The 18,164-nt window shown below is 38.1% G+C and overlaps 1 long non-coding RNA gene across 1 annotated transcript; it reads right to left on the bottom strand.

Moving 5' to 3' along the window:
- Nucleotides 1-13,288: 13,288 nt before the first annotated feature.
- On the bottom strand, nucleotides 13,289-17,954 carry LOC140009176 (uncharacterized). The gene is made up of 3 exons (XR_011816526.1): nucleotides 17,411-17,954; nucleotides 14,249-14,336; nucleotides 13,289-13,521 (listed from the first exon to the last, which is right to left on the bottom strand). It is a non-coding gene; the product is annotated as an uncharacterized lncRNA (long non-coding RNA).
- Between the last annotated feature and the right edge of the window lie 210 nt (nucleotides 17,955-18,164).

The following is an 18,164-nucleotide window of genomic DNA, read 5'->3' as shown; positions in this document are numbered from 1 at the left end:
AGATCCATTGTATAAGTCTTTAATATTCCAAGCCTATTGTACTCTCAATCGGGTAAAATTTCCAAGCACTATTCACTGTTCTCACTAAACGCGCTCCCGGAAATTAATTTTTGAAACAAGTCACTTTAAAAATATAATGAAGCTATATTTCCACGTAATTAGGTTCAATAGATCTAGAAAATAATACTCGGAATAAATGAACAAGTAAATAATTAAATAAGCTCAAAATAGGGTTTTAATAGGAGTTTTACGAGTCCTCACATGAGTCGAGTATTAACTCCTCAAATCTCCAATAAATTTGTATCCATGCTTCTTTTGGAAAACTATCCACGTGTGAGTAGTATATGCTCACTTAGAACTTATTCACCTTCAATTCTCGATTAACTTTTTTTAATCTGCTATTGTCTGTTCTTAATTTCCCCAGGATAATCATACTCTCGAATATAATATCACCTTAAAACACTCGTGTTCATTATTTCTCACCTAAACAATCCTCCGAAAATTGAAGTTGTTAACGGGACGTTTTAACAGCATAATGAAGACATTATTCCATACGAATGGATTTAAAATGGTCGTAATAAATTATTTGGGGAAAACAGGTGGATAAATACTTAATTAAACCATTAATATTCGATAAAAATAAGAAATTTTTTTCGGGTCCTCACAAAATCTGCTGGAGAAAAAACAATTGCAGGCTCTCCTCTTCTCGTTGTCTTGTCAACATGCACGGCAAACGTGGTTGGCTGCCTAGCCGGAAAAAGTGAGGAAAATGACTTTGCTTGGAACGTAGGCACCGAGGCTGGTGCATGCCCATTAGCAGGAGTTTGAAAGGCAGCCATGGCTGCTGTGGCGGCCCAAGACCAGCGTCGACGCCGCAAAAAACCCTTGAGGATGCAAACCCTAGATCAAAGTTTTTCTTGACATAACTACCACTCTCATACTATAGTTTCTACTAAGTTTTCTAATATTTCATCCATGTCTTTTAGGTACTTCATTTTATCATTATATTCTTCTTTATATCTTCTATCTGATTCTAAGAGTTCTGATGCTAATTCTCCTTCTTCATCATCACTACTAAACTCTTCAAGTGTTTTGTCTTCTATTGACACAATACTATAAATAGATTCTATGTCATCCAAGTATTCGTCTACTTCTAAAATATCATCATTAACACATTCTACTAAAATTGAAGTTTTATTATGTAAATTATTTCAACGATTGCATTCTTTTGCGAGATGGTCAGTGCTACCATAACTAAAGTATGCTAATTTATTATTATAATTTCTTCGAGGGTTATATTTGTGAGAGGTGTGTAATTTATTTGTTTGTGTATTTATTTATTGAATATGTTGCAATTTGCTTGTAAATTATTCAATTTACATGTTTACTTGTTTCTTGTGATTAAACAACTTGAAGGTACCCTAAATTAATGTAGGATCAACCCTTATAAAAATTAACACTACCCAGAATAAGAATTTAGTAAAGGCACATCATAATAATATAGAAATGTGGGGTAATTTTTAGATTAACCTCTTGACTTATGCATGCTTGACAAATGGTGAAATGTTAGTGTCCAGTGTGAGATATCTTGCTCAAGACAAAAAAAAAAAACCCTTTGGTCAAATTTTCTTTAGTCTTGCTTCCATTTCAACTGAGGGAGGAATAGAGAAAAACTCTTTAGTCTTGCTTCCATTTCAACTGAGGGATGAATAGAGAGTAGCTCCTTGCCTTACTCCATTTCAGCCGAGGGAAAACTAGGGAAAAGATGAGAAAATTTCCCCTGTCTTGCCTCCACCAACCAAGAGAAACTTGAGAGAGAGAGAGAGAGAGAGCTGGAAGAAAACGTGAGTCTTGCCTCCATTTCCAGCTTGTTTGAACTAAGGAAAGATCAGCAAGGTGAGTTGACTTCCAGCTTGAGCTGGGGCAGAAAAATATGGTAAAATGGCTAGAAACCACAACCTTTCTATATACTTTAGAGGGATTTAGATGCATGTTTGGTTTGAGGTTGGATTAAAGTAGAAACAAGTAGTAGAAACTTGTTTCATTGCTGAAAATTTCCCAGCTTGAACCAACATAGTTAAAGGCTATTCCTTTTCAAGTTTTTGGTTCAATTTGTTGCAAGTTTGCTAGAAAATCATTTAACCCTTTTAAATAGATGAATCTTGATGGAAATATGGCATGCATGTAAGGTTTTGGTTGCTGAAATTCCAGGTTGAAGCTGTGAGTTAAGCAGGTTATGGACAATCATGTTCCTCAGCTTTTCATTCGAAACTTTGGAGAAGAATTTTACTAGGAATGTATGAGTTGTGTCTTGTTCTTGCTTTGCATGATATATACAGTATGCCTACCTTTAAATCTAGTGGAAGGTTAAGAACTTGGATGGAAAAAAATTGAAGAAACTACTGGAAAAAAAACTTGTTGACTGGCCGAGTGAGGGAGATGGAATTTTCCAGTTTTTCCGTGAATTTTTGCGCTGCAAAATTTTAGATTATTGTTCAATATACCTCATAACACATTAATCTTCATAATCTTCATATGCATGTTGATTTTAAGCGATAACTAAAGAGTTTTGTTGGAGAGAAACTCGTTTGGTGAACTATTAGCTTGTTGGAAATTTTTCCCGCTTTGAACCGTGGAGGAAACTTGAACTTCTTGCTTTTAAATGCAAATTTTCTTATTGAGTTTTGCTAGAATCCCTGATTAATACCTCTTTTCTTGGTACAAGCCTATTATTGTGTGATTTATGGTTGAAACAAGTAAGAGAGGGGCTGTTTTGGTGACAAAAAGTGAGGAAAGACTTGCCTAAATCTTCTTGCTTGAACCGTAGGGAGGAAGCTGTATTTACCAGCCTGTAGCTTCCATTTTTGTTGAAGTTTTGGAAAGAAATTTATGCCCTATAGTCACCCTAAGGTACAATGCATGATTTATGCTTGAATCATGAAAGAAAGTTGAATTTTTGGTAAGAAATCCTCTTGCATGTAACCTATTTTGGAGGAAACTTCCACCTTTGAACCATGATTAAATTTCAGCCATGTTTTCGAAAATTTGATGCTATTTAACTAAAAATTCCTGCCTAAACCGAGAACATGTAGCTACCATTTTCTTTTAGTTTTAATTCTAGCTTTAACTCTAAATGTTGGTTGCGAATTTGTACCTTTTGGCTCATTAAACTTTAATGCTTCAAACATGATATGCATGAATAGATTTTCTGGTTTTGGAAAAATTTGGGGTGATCTTGGTAAGAGAATTTTTTTAAAGAAACCAAGAGTAAGGGTAAAGTTCCAACCTTATTTTCATGAATTTGACTGCAAAACTCTATACCTTTTTAACCTATATGTTTGATGACCCTTTTTAAAACTAGAGTGTTATGTGTTATTTCACAATGTAGTAGTTTGAAAAGATAGTTTGTGACGGCCCCACCTTCTCCTAGGGCATACCATAAAAGCTAGCGGATCGCCTGCCTGGTTCTCGCCAGGGCTCACTCACTTACATTAACTTCAGAGATAACATTTTGATAACCAAAACCAAACGCTCAAATCTTTTATAATACCAAGTCCAATACAAAAGTTTCAATCATAATATGAAACTAAAGGATTTACAATCACAAAAATCTTCACGTTAACTCCCTAAGATCCCTCATTCGTTCCTCGACCACCAACTCCTATAAGGAAAACAAAACTAAAGGGCTGAGCTAAAGCTCAGTGAGGTTTGCCGAGCAGGCAACATTTAATAAACACTTAAATCAGTACAATTAAGCAAGTAGTGCACATTTTACTGTACAATCACTTTCATTAAGCAATTGAGGAAACACTTCACTAAACAATCACTTTCAAAAGGATACGGTGCTCGCATTAGAGCCACTTCAAGGTCATTGAGCATTCATTTTAGTGTCAAGAGACACTCATTTCACTGTCAGTGTACATTCATTTCAATATCATTGCACATTCCGCTGATTCACCTCCTTATGTCCTCCAAAACAATAAACAATCCCTTACATTCAATAATCAGTTCAATAATCTCTCAACCTCATGGTAATACTCGAGTATACCGAAACATTTACCCAAAGCTACCGTCCTACCCGACCAAACCCTTTGCTGGCTCGAATAGTCCGTTGAACAGAGGGTTTTGGGGCCCAGTTCAGCTGATGCAGTGAAGCACACATACGGCTTACATTAATGCACACTTACAGTAACATTCAATCAATTATCGACCTTCAAACTCAACTAAGCCGAGTGCGATAAAGTATACCCTCGACTTAAAAGGTGAGGGACAATTGAGATACACTTCACAAGAAATCATTTAGTAATAATTCATGATAAGCACATTTGTCACATAATTTCACTTAGACACACATAAACAATTAAACATATAAATTCGGAAAACACTCACCAATTATCCAAATAATTTACTCTTGAGCCTCGGGTTTGTTTCCTGGCTCGTAGCTACTTCTTGAGATAAATATATAATTCCATGGTAAATTTATAATTTGTAGATGTTCACTTATTGTTTAAATTATTCGAATTAGGTTTGACTTTAAAATATAAAATATACGCAATATTTATTCCCCAATTTATTTCGAGACTTATTGACTTTATTATCTTAAATCACGAAATATACAATCTTTCCAAGTTAATAATTTTATAAAATGTTTACATTAGGATTAAATCATTTTCTACTCAAGATTCTAAGTTTAAAGCTTAGGAATATTCTATTGGTTCCCTTTTTAAATTAGTTAAACTCTAAGTTATTTGTAAATTAAATTTTATTCCACTACACTGGTCCCTCAAATTTTATAGTTTTTAACATATTTGTAAAGACAATATTAAGTGATTAGAAGCCAATTTAGGTATATAACTATCATGAGTTTTCCTCTCATTTGCTTTAATTTAACTCTACTCGTGGAACTAGATATAGTTGTTAAATCTCAGAGCAACCTTAACTATCATTTATGAATGCTTACAGGGTTGGGAATTAGATGAAATGCTGTTAAAAAATAAGTTTCCTTGTGACGACCCCACTTCTCCCAAGGGCGAACCCAAGGGTATCGGCGGGCCGCCTGCCTAGCTCGCGCCAGGACTCAAAACCTAAAGTTCGAAAGAGCACTAAATACAATATATACAATCCCAAAAGTTATATTCACATCTTCAAAAGTCTCGAGTCAAACTACTCTAATATACTACAATCACAACCAGCAGAAGATAGACCCTAAGAAGGGTCCTTATACAAACCACCAAAACAGAAACAAACATTTTAACTATTCAACTATTACAAGCCAATCTAACTATACTAGTATACGAGCCAAAAGTCCCCGCGTCGGCCCCTGCTAAGGAAAACAAAAGGAATGGGGTAAGCTATATGCTTAGTAAGTAAACAGGGGCGAAAGCATAAATTTCACATAACAGTTACACAATAAGAGTAAAGCAAAAGCAGAAAAGTAACATCACATAATAAGGATACAGGTGGCTCCAAAGCCAACTCATATGCCATGCGTGATCTCCTGCCGACACTCCGTCGACTGCAAATAATAGTTCGTAGAACTTCACTTGTACACCCACCGACACCTTATCACCCTCACTGGCCAGTCACCTCACAAACTTGCCCGGGCGAACGAAATCACAAACTTGAGCTTGAGTCACAAGCTCGGGTCACAAACTTGGTCACTTTCTCGGTGAACCGGATTCACAAAATTGGTTCATAACATGAACCTACAAACTTGGTGACCTCAGACTAAGTTGGACTGCCTTCGACCAAGCCCTTACCGGCTCGAATAATCCAACCAGGTCAAGAGTTCACCCCAAACTCACAAACTTCACAAAATTATTCAAAATCACAAACTTTGCAAACTTCACAAACTTTATTCGAAAGTCGCCCCGAACCACAAGCTCAAGGGTTTTGGTTCCAAAAGGTTCATATACATATGCCAAGTATAATTATACATTCAAATTAGGGTTTAGGTCGAGTGCGATAAAGTACACCCTCGCCTAAGTGCCCTTTTCACATATCTCAAACACATAGCAAAGAAAACACACCAAACCGGCCTGAATACTTACTCAGAAACTGAAATAGCAAAAGTACGAAGTCGGATCGAAATGAACAGCTAGTAGTGGGCCCCACCAGTTCCGCCCAGCTCACCACCGTCTGAAATAGAAGATTGTGTCACATAATATCGCAAACGGCTACTATCGTGCCTAAAACAAGCAAAACGGCAAAAACGGCACGCGCGCACGTAAATATGACGAACGGAAACGGAGACGGCCGTTAGCGGAAACGGCAGATTTGACACTCGTTTCTAGTTTACTCATAAGTTGAGCTACGAATATCGGATTAAGTCATATGAGACGCCATATCGAAGCTTAAAGGATGAACAACAACGGTTATGAAGACATCCAGAACTGAAACTGGAGGCTTTAGTCCCAAATGAACCAAACACAATCACTTACGAAATCTGGCAAATGCACAAATGGTCAGTTTTGAGTGCAAACTGTTTTCTATGCTAAACATGGTCAAAAGAGCTGAAAATTGGCAGTTAGATAGTTCATTCCAAATGGAACAACTTTCATGAAGGTCGGCAACCCAAATTCGGAACAGAAATTGGTCATCAGGACCAAAACAGATTTCTGGTCATTTTCACGGGCAGGCCTTGTTTGCTCGGCTATATCTCAGGTTCTATAAATCCGATTCATGAAATTCCAAGGGCGTTAGAAAGCTCTGATATAGGGCTATAAGTTTGGTGTTTTGGTCGGAAGCCCAAACAGCTTGTAACTCAGTCAAATGTGAAGCCAAAGTTCCAGCCATAAACTTTCCGGATATAAGAACAGAACAGAATTTGACGGTCAAAACAGGTCTGAGTATTTCGTTTATAACTCAGGTTATACCACTCCGTTAATCCTGAAAATTTACAGGGATATCCAAGACGTAAGGGGCTACAACAATGTAGAAGGCCTCTCAATCCAAATCCTAGCACAACTAAGTCAAAAATGCAGAAAACCAACCCAGAACCGTAATTGCAGGTTCCCAAATCACACAAAACTGTAATCAGTCCAAGTCAGGCTATACAGGTCCAAAAGCATTGATTCCAAAGGCATATGAAAGCTAAGACATCAAGATACATTTCATCAGAAGACACCAACAACAAAATCCAAACCAATTCCAGTCAAAACAGACAATTACTATTGCCGTTCGGACATTCTGTTCACCAAAAACAGCAACAGTAAAAACGGCATAACTCACTCTATACTACTCCAAATGCCCTGAAATTTTGCAATAACTTCAACCTCATCAATACCTACAACTTTCATGTTTTGAGAAAAGTCCAATTCGGCCTCTATCTAGGACCTAAAATTTCGGACAGAATGTTCAACCAAGAACCCTAATTTTCCAGAAATTCTTCCAAATTCAAAATTGATTGCATTTATCAACAATTCACACCTACTAGAGGTATTATAGTCCATTGCCAATCATCATACAAGGCCACAACATCCCATTCATTTTAAACCAGAAAATTCATCATAAAATGGAAAACTTCACCAAAACTCTTCAAATCAAGAAATAAATCATATATTCTAACACTTATGCCACCATTAAGCACAAAATAACCATCATTAAGTATAAGGAAGTAGTAAAACATCACTTACCTAAGAACAAGAGATGTAGAGAGGTGTTGGACACTTAGCTCTTCAAACAAACTTCACTACAACCCTTACTAGCACTAGAAGATAGGATTTTATGGAGTGAAATCTAGTCTAAGCTTTTGTTTATGGAAGATTGAAGCTTATGGAAGCTTGAAAGTTGGTGAAATGCACTTCCTTCTTGAGCTAGGGAGATCCGGCCACCAAGAGAAGAAAATGGTGATTTTTGTGCATTTGTTTTGATATTTAATCCTTTGGTCAAAAAAGTCAAGAAAGTGAATAGTAATTCTTAAAGTCCAACCAATGAGAATGTGACACTTGTCACCTCATTAAATGCATTCCTATCCTTTCTTTCTTCTCTCACATCAATCATTTCACACACTCTACTTGTCTATTAACACCCGATAAATTTTACACAGTATCCGGAATTTAACCTAATTGGCCGAATTTTTCCGAACTTTTCGCACTAGTGGGTCCCACATCCGATATACGTTCTTAATTTCTCAATTTCTCAAAAACTAACTAATACTAGAAAAATCATCTAAAAACTATATTTACTCATAAAAATTATCTGGGGAATTTTCTAATAAAGAAAATGTAGAAAAAAACGGGTTTTCAATCTTAACCGGAACTTAGGGTTTAAAGCGTAATTCCTACTTAGGGTTTTCGAAATACTCCCAAAACCAAACGTTACCGCCAAATTAATGAATATATCAACGTAGTACGAACTGGGGCCTCACAATCTCCCCTCCTTAAAAGAATTTCGTCCTCGAAATTCCAACTTGCACTAATCAGATCAAATAATCCTCAAAAGCAGTCAAGTACACAACAGGCAATGCCTCAAAAGTTCAACCACTCGAGTAGTAGCCGGTCTACAACCACACAAGTACGAATAAGTTCAAAAGCCGGGTTCAAACAAATAAGCTCAAAAGATTATACTCAAATATACATATTTTTACAAAGTCACACTAAAAATATACAAGTTATCCGACATCCGGTTGGTGCAAAATCCATTATTTACGTGAGCACTACGGCTCCAAAAATGTAGTCAATCACTGGGTAACAAAAGAAGCCAGGCATACTGGTTATAACAAAATAAACATGGCAGATATAACAAATTAAACATATCAGATAGTCAAAAGGAAATTCCATCAACGGTCCTACACGCCTCCCCTACGGAACCTACCTAATCCACCAGCACCGCCCCGGCGGCCCTAGGGTGCAAACCTAAAGAATAGGTCCAAATAGCTAACTTCAATATTAAGTAAGAACCAAATCGATTCACACTGGGACTGGCCATCTCCAAGTGCAATCAACTCAATCCCCACTTTGCCTTATGGAAAATTACAAAAGTCAATATCAAAATCTTAGCATTCAATATTTACCTTAATAGCCAAGTATCCCACAGTCCGGCATCCTAAACTTCAAGCCTAGGATACACTACAGAGATCGAAAGCCTAAGCTCTGATACCAACTGTGACGACCCCACTTCTCCCAAGGGCGAACCCAAGGGTATCGGCGGGCCGCCTGCCTAGCTCGCGCCAGGACTCAAAACCTAAAGTTCGAAAGAGCACTAAATACAATATATACAATCCCAAAAGTTATATTCACATCTTCAAAAGTCTCGAGTCAAACTACTCTAATATACTACAATCACAACCAGCAGAAGATAGACCCTAAGAAGGGTCCTTATACAAACCACCAAAACAGAAACAAACATTCTAACTATTCAACTATTACAAGCCAATCTAACTATACTAGTATACGAGCCAAAAGTCCCCGCGTCGGCCCCTGCTAAGGAAAACAAAAGGAATGGGGTAAGCTATATGCTTAGTAAGTAAACAGGGACGAAAGCATAAATTTCACATAACAGTTACACAATAAGAGTAAAGCAAAAGCAGAAAAGTAACATCACATAATAAGGATACAGGTGGCTCCAAAGCCAACTCATATGCCATGCGTGATCTCCTGCCGACACTCCGTCGACTGCAAATAATAGTTCGTAGAACTTCACTTGTACACCCACCGACACCTTATCACCCTCACTGGCCAGTCACCTCACAAACTTGCCCGGGCGAACGAAATCACAAACTTGAGCTTGAGTCACAAGCTCGGGTCACAAACTTGGTCACTTTCTCGGTGAACCGGATTCACAAAATTGGTTCATAACATGAACCTACAAACTTGGTGACCTCAGACTAAGTTGGACTGCCTTCGACCAAGCCCTTACCGGCTCGAATAATCCAACCAGGTCAAGAGTTCACCCCAAACTCACAAACTTCACAAAATTATTCAAAATCACAAACTTTGCAAACTTCACAAACTTTATTCGAAAGTCGCCCCAAACCACAAGCTCAAGGGTTTTGGTTCCAAAAGGTTCATATACATATGCCAAGTATAATTATACATTCAAATTAGGGTTTAGGTCGAGTGCGATAAAGTACACCCTCGCCTAAGTGCCCTTTTCACATATCTCAAACACATAGCAAAGAAAACACACCAAACCGGCCTGAATACTTACTCAGAAACTGAAATAGCAAAAGTACGAAGTCGGATCGAAATGAACAGCTAGTAGTGGGCCCCACCAGTTCCGCCCAGCTCACCACCGTCTGAAATAGAAGATTGTGTCACATAATATCGCAAACGGCTACTATCGTGCCTAAAACAAGCAAAACGGCAAAAACGGCACGCGCGCACGTAAATATGACGAACGGAAACGGAGACGGCCGTTAGCGGAAACGGCAGATTTGACACTCGTTTCTAGTTTACTCATAAGTTGAGCTACGAATATCGGATTAAGTCATATGAGACGCCATATCGAAGCTTAAAGGATGAACAACAACGGTTATGAAGACATCCAGAACTGAAACTGGAGGCTTTAGTCCCAAATGAACCAAACACAATCACTTACGAAATCTGGCAAATGCACAAATGGTCAGTTTTGAGTGCAAACTGTTTTCTATGCTACACATGGTCAAAAGAGCTGAAAATTGGCAGTTAGATAGTTCATTCCAAATGGAACAACTTTCATGAAGGTCGGCAACCCAAATTCGGAACAGAAATTGGTCATCAGGACCAAAACAGATTTCTGGTCATTTTCACGGGCAGGCCTTGTTTGCTCGGCTATATCTCAGGTTCTATAAATCCGATTCATGAAATTCCAAGGGCGTTAGAAAGCTCTGATATAGGGCTATAAGTTTGGTGTTTTGGTCGGAAGCCCAAACAGCTTGTAACTCAGTCAAATGTGAAGCCAAAGTTCCAGCCATAAACTTTCCGGATATAAGAACAGAACAGAATTTGACGGTCAAAACAGGTCTGAGTATTTCGTTTATAACTCAGGTTATACCACTCCGTTAATCCTGAAAATTTACAGGGATATCCAAGACCTAAGGGGCTACAACAATGTAGAAGGCCTCTCAATCCAAATCCTAGCACAACTAAGTCAAAAATGCAGAAAACCAACCCAGAACCGTAATTGCAGGTTCCCAAATCACACAAAACTGTAATCAGTCCAAGTCAGGCTATACAGGTCCAAAAGCATTGATTCCAAAGGCATATGAAAGCTAAGACATCAAGATACATTTCATCAGAAGACACCAACAACAAAATCCAAACCAATTCCAGTCAAAACAGACAATTACTATTGCCGTTCGGACATTCTGTTCACCAAAAACAGCAACAGTAAAAACGGCATAACTCACTCTATACTACTCCAAATGCCCTGAAATTTTGCAATAACTTCAACCTCATCAATACCTACAACTTTCATGTTTTGAGAAAAGTCCAATTCGGCCTCTATCTAGGACCTAAAATTTCGGACAGAATGTTCAACCAAGAACCCTAATTTTCCAGAAATTCTTCCAAATTCAAAATTGATTGCATTTATCAACAATTCACACCTACTAGAGGTATTATAGTCCATTGCCAATCATCATACAAGGCCACAACATCCCATTCATTTTAAACCAGAAAATTCATCATAAAATGGAAAACTTCACCAAAACTCTTCAAATCAAGAAATAAATCATATATTCTAACACTTATGCCACCATTAAGCACAAAATAACCATCATTAAGTATAAGGAAGTAGTAAAACATCACTTACCTAAGAACAAGAGATGTAGAGAGGTGTTGGACACTTAGCTCTTCAAACAAACTTCACTACAACCCTTACTAGCACTAGAAGATAGGATTTTATGGAGTGAAATCTAGTCTAAGCTTTTGTTTATGGAAGATTGAAGCTTATGGAAGCTTGAAAGTTGGTGAAATGCACTTCCTTCTTGAGCTAGGGAGATCCGGCCACCAAGAGAAGAAAATGGTGATTTTTGTGCATTTGTTTTGATATTTAATCCTTTGGTCAAAAAAGTCAAGAAAGTGAATAGTAATTCTTAAAGTCCAACCAATGAGAATGTGACACTTGTCACCTCATTAAATGCATTCCTATCCTTTCTTTCTTCTCTCACATCAATCATTTCACACACTCTACTTGTCTATTAACACCCGATAAATTTTACACAGTATCCGGAATTTAACCTAATTGGCCGAATTTTTCCGAACTTTTCGCACTAGTGGGTCCCACATCCGATATACGTTCTTAATTTCTCAATTTCTCAAAAACTAACTAATACTAGAAAAATCATCTAAAAACTATATTTACTCATAAAAATTATCTGGGGAATTTTCTAATAAAGAAAATGTAGAAAAAAACGGGTTTTCAATCTTAACCGGAACTTAGGGTTTAAAGCGTAATTCCTACTTAGGGTTTTCGAAATACTCCCAAAACCAAACGTTACCGCCAAATTAATGAATATATCAACGTAGTACGAACTGGGGCCTCACAATCTCCCCTCCTTAAAAGAATTTCGTCCTCGAAATTCCAACTTGCACTAATCAGATCAAATAATCCTCAAAAGCAGTCAAGTACACAACAGGCAATGCCTCAAAAGTTCAACCACTCGAGTAGTAGCCGGTCTACAACCACACAAGTACGAATAAGTTCAAAAGCCGGGTTCAAACAAATAAGCTCAAAAGATTATACTCAAATATACATATTTTTACAAAGTCACACTAAAAATATACAAGTTATCCGACATCCGGTTGGTGCAAAATCCATTATTTACGTGAGCACTACGGCTCCAAAAATGTAGTCAATCACTGGGTAACAAAAGAAGCCAGGCATACTGGTTATAACAAAATAAACATGGCAGATATAACAAATTAAACATATCAGATAGTCAAAAGGAAATTCCATCAACGGTCCTACACGCCTCCCCTACGGAACCTACCTAATCCACCAGCACCGCCCCGGCGGCCCTAGGGTGCAAACCTAAAGAATAGGTCCAAATAGCTAACTTCAATATTAAGTAAGAACCAAATCGATTCACACTGGGACTGGCCATCTCCAAGTGCAATCAACTCAATCCCCACTTTGCCTTATGGAAAATTACAAAAGTCAATATCAAAATCTTAGCATTCAATATTTACCTTAATAGCCAAGTATCCCACAGTCCGGCATCCTAAACTTCAAGCCTAGGATACACTACAGAGATCGAAAGCCTAAGCTCTGATACCAACTGTGACGACCCCACTTCTCCCAAGGGCGAACCCAAGGGTATCGGCGGGCCGCCTGCCTAGCTCGCGCCAGGACTCAAAACCTAAAGTTCGAAAGAGCACTAAATACAATATATACAATCCCAAAAGTTATATTCACATCTTCAAAAGTCTCGAGTCAAACTACTCTAATATACTACAATCACAACCAGCAGAAGATAGACCCTAAGAAGGGTCCTTATACAAACCACCAAAACAGAAACAAACATTCTAACTATTCAACTATTACAAGCCAATCTAACTATACTAGTATACGAGCCAAAAGTCCCCGCGTCGGCCCCTGCTAAGGAAAACAAAAGGAATGGGGTAAGCTATATGCTTAGTAAGTAAACAGGGACGAAAGCATAAATTTCACATAACAGTTACACAATAAGAGTAAAGCAAAAGCAGAAAAGTAACATCACATAATAAGGATACAGGTGGCTCCAAAGCCAACTCATATGCCATGCGTGATCTCCTGCCGACACTCCGTCGACTGCAAATAATAGTTCGTAGAACTTCACTTGTACACCCACCGACACCTTATCACCCTCACTGGCCAGTCACCTCACAAACTTGCCCGGGCGAACGAAATCACAAACTTGAGCTTGAGTCACAAGCTCGGGTCACAAACTTGGTCACTTTCTCGGTGAACCGGATTCACAAAATTGGTTCATAACATGAACCTACAAACTTGGTGACCTCAGACTAAGTTGGACTGCCTTCGACCAAGCCCTTACCGGCTCGAATAATCCAACCAGGTCAAGAGTTCACCCCAAACTCACAAACTTCACAAAATTATTCAAAATCACAAACTTTGCAAACTTCACAAACTTTATTCGAAAGTCGCCCCGAACCACAAGCTCAAGGGTTTTGGTTCCAAAAGGTTCATATACATATGCCAAGTATAATTATACATTCAAATTAGGGTTTAGGTCGAGTGCGATAAAGTACACCCTCGCCTAAGTGCCCTTTTCACATATCTCAAACACATAGCAAAGAAAACACACCAAACCGGCCTGAATACTTACTCAGAAACTGAAATAGCAAAAGTACGAAGTCGGATCGAAATGAACAGCTAGTAGTGGGCCCCACCAGTTCCGCCCAGCTCACCACCGTCTGAAATAGAAGATTGTGTCACATAATATCGCAAACGGCTACTATCGTGCCTAAAACAAGCAAAACGGCAAAAACGGCACGCGCGCACGTAAATATGACGAACGGAAACGGAGACGGCCGTTAGCGGAAACGGCAGATTTGACACTCGTTTCTAGTTTACTCATAAGTTGAGCTACGAATATCGGATTAAGTCATATGAGACGCCATATCGAAGCTTAAAGGATGAACAACAACGGTTATGAAGACATCCAGAACTGAAACTGGAGGCTTTAGTCCCAAATGAACCAAACACAATCACTTACGAAATCTGGCAAATGCACAAATGGTCAGTTTTGAGTGCAAACTGTTTTCTATGCTAAACATGGTCAAAAGAGCTGAAAATTGGCAGTTAGATAGTTCATTCCAAATGGAACAACTTTCATGAAGGTCGGCAACCCAAATTCGGAACAGAAATTGGTCATCAGGACCAAAACAGATTTCTGGTCATTTTCACGGGCAGGCCTTGTTTGCTCGGCTATATCTCAGGTTCTATAAATCCGATTCATGAAATTCCAAGGGCGTTAGAAAGCTCTGATATAGGGCTATAAGTTTGGTGTTTTGGTCGGAAGCCCAAACAGCTTGTAACTCAGTCAAATGTGAAGCCAAAGTTCCAGCCATAAACTTTCCGGATATAAGAACAGAACAGAATTTGACGGTCAAAACAGGTCTGAGTATTTCGTTTATAACTCAGGTTATACCACTCCGTTAATCCTGAAAATTTACAGGGATATCCAAGACGTAAGGGGCTACAACAATGTAGAAGGCCTCTCAATCCAAATCCTAGCACAACTAAGTCAAAAATGCAGAAAACCAACCCAGAACCGTAATTGCAGGTTCCCAAATCACACAAAACTGTAATCAGTCCAAGTCAGGCTATACAGGTCCAAAAGCATTGATTCCAAAGGCATATGAAAGCTAAGACATCAAGATACATTTCATCAGAAGACACCAACAACAAAATCCAAACCAATTCCAGTCAAAACAGACAATTACTATTGCCGTTCGGACATTCTGTTCACCAAAAATAGCAACAGTAAAAACGGCATAACTCACTCTATACTACTCCAAATGCCCTGAAATTTTGCAATAACTTCAACCTCATCAATACCTACAACTTTCATGTTTTGAGAAAAGTCCAATTCGGCCTCTATCTAGGACCTAAAATTTCGGACAGAATGTTCAACCAAGAACCCTAATTTTCCAGAAATTCTTCCAAATTCAAAATTGATTGCATTTATCAACAATTCACACCTACTAGAGGTATTATAGTCCATTGCCAATCATCATACAAGGCCACAACATCCCATTCATTTTAAACCAGAAAATTCATCATAAAATGGAAAACTTCACCAAAACTCTTCAAATCAAGAAATAAATCATATATTCTAACACTTATGCCACCATTAAGCACAAAATAACCATCATTAAGTATAAGGAAGTAGTAAAACATCACTTACCTAAGAACAAGAGATGTAGAGAGGTGTTGGACACTTAGCTCTTCAAACAAACTTCACTACAACCCTTACTAGCACTAGAAGATAGGATTTTATGGAGTGAAATCTAGTCTAAGCTTTTGTTTATGGAAGATTGAAGCTTATGGAAGCTTGAAAGTTGGTGAAATGCACTTCCTTCTTGAGCTAGGGAGATCCGGCCACCAAGAGAAGAAAATGGTGATTTTTGTGCATTTGTTTTGATATTTAATCCTTTGGTCAAAAAAGTCAAGAAAGTGAATAGTAATTCTTAAAGTCCAACCAATGAGAATGTGACACTTGTCACCTCATTAAATGCATTCCTATCCTTTCTTTCTTCTCTCACATCAATCATTTCACACACTCTACTTGTCTATTAACACCCGATAAATTTTACACAGTATCCGGAATTTAACCTAATTGGCCGAATTTTTCCGAACTTTTCGCACTAGTGGGTCCCACATCCGATATACGTTCTTAATTTCTCAATTTCTCAAAAACTAACTAATACTAGAAAAATCATCTAAAAACTATATTTACTCATAAAAATTATCTGGGGAATTTTCTAATAAAGAAAATGTAGAAAAAAACGGGTTTTCAATCTTAACCGGAACTTAGGGTTTAAAGCGTAATTCCTACTTAGGGTTTTCGAAATACTCCCAAAACCAAACGTTACCGCCAAATTAATGAATATATCAACGTAGTACGAACTGGGGCCTCACATTCCTCACGGCCAACATGAAGTAGAATGTATTCGGAAAAACAAGAGAAAGGCGAGAAAGGAAGCTTTGCCAACCTCCGGTGTTTTGATCATAACTGGAGCTACACTTATTAGATTGAGGCAAATTTTATAGCGTTTCGAAGTTAAGATATAGACCTACATTTCCTATGAAGACATTGACATCCAGTTCTAGCATTTTCAGGGTCAAAAATGGCCGGACAGAAGCACATTCGGCTTCACTCCCTCGGCCAACCAACCTGCACTCATTTCTACTTTAGTATTTAGTTGAGGCTTAAGGTCCGTATAACATGTTACACTTCTACACAGGTTTAGGAGTTAAAGTTTATAAAGGATCACCAAAGTTTCTTTCTTCTATACCAATACTTATCTCACTTAAATTCAAGTCAAATGCTACATGCATGTCAGTATTGATGTGTTATAAGGTAAACAACAACAATATGCAGTTTACAGCCCCAAAATCTTGGAGAAAACTGGAAAATTTCATCATCTCTCTCTCGGTCCATCCCAACAGGTTCCAGCAGGTTTCTTTGACATTTCCAACCAAGATTACCAATGTTTTTACTAGTTTTGCAGATAAATATCCTACAAGATCAGAGTTAAACATATTTCATGCATTCCTAGCATAATTCTCCAAGAAAAATTTAGATTACATGCTGCAAGTCCAGTTCCATACTCCCTCGGCTGTCACAGAATTTCTCCAACAACTAATCGTCATTGAACAGAATTTTACCTTAGTTAAGAACTCATTTTCTTTGCTAAACTCCAACATACAGCTTAAGCTTTATGTATATTAGCCGTACAAGAGAAGATTGCAGAATGTTTACCTTCCTTTTTTCCTCCTAGAATTTGAATATTGCAGCCTGCACTTTTAGTTTTCTACTTCAGTTCTCCAAAAACTGCACCCGACTCTCTTTCTTTCTTCTATCTACTTCACTCATTCGGTTGAGGCTGGTAGGTGAAGTATACCACCAAGATTTCTCTCCCTCTCTCACTTTTGGCTCACGGTTTCTACTATCGAAATGAATCAGCCAAGTTTCTCCCTCTGTTTTGATTTGGTTTAATATGGTTTGTTAGATATGAGGTTGTAGGCTGGAACAAGGAAGCAAAGCTCCAGATTTCCTCTTAACATTTCTACACAAGGTGAACTTTGACCAATTGTTTCCTCCAAATTCTGCACCAGCTTTTTTTTCCCTTTTCCTTCCTTGCTTTCTCTCGGGTCTTAGTGATTAAGGATGACAAGATTATTTCTTTTCGGTGGCTAGTGGCAGACAAGAACAAATAAGTTAGCTTCTATGGGTTTTGCTCCTGCTGTTCGGTTGGTAATAGAGGAATTGAAGCCTCCCTTCTCCACTCGGCCACCGCCCACTAATAAGCCTATTTTCTAATTGCTTCCTCTTAGCACCGCCCAAGTATTCTAGCATTTGATTGGCTTACTTCCATTTGGTTCCAAATTTCTCCAATTGTTTTTCCTTCCCTCGATTCCTTTTGTCGAAATTGCTAATAGCTTATTTTGTGTGGCTGCATGGTTATTCATTTAGGTTCCAAGGGTAAATTCATCTTTTAACTTTAACTTATTTG

The sequence above is a fragment of the Coffea arabica genome, chromosome 6e (genome assembly GCF_036785885.1).
Source record: "Coffea arabica cultivar ET-39 chromosome 6e, Coffea Arabica ET-39 HiFi, whole genome shotgun sequence".
Classification (NCBI taxonomy): Eukaryota; Viridiplantae; Streptophyta; class Magnoliopsida; order Gentianales; family Rubiaceae; genus Coffea; species Coffea arabica.
This window is presented reverse-complemented; position numbering and strand designations above follow the sequence as displayed.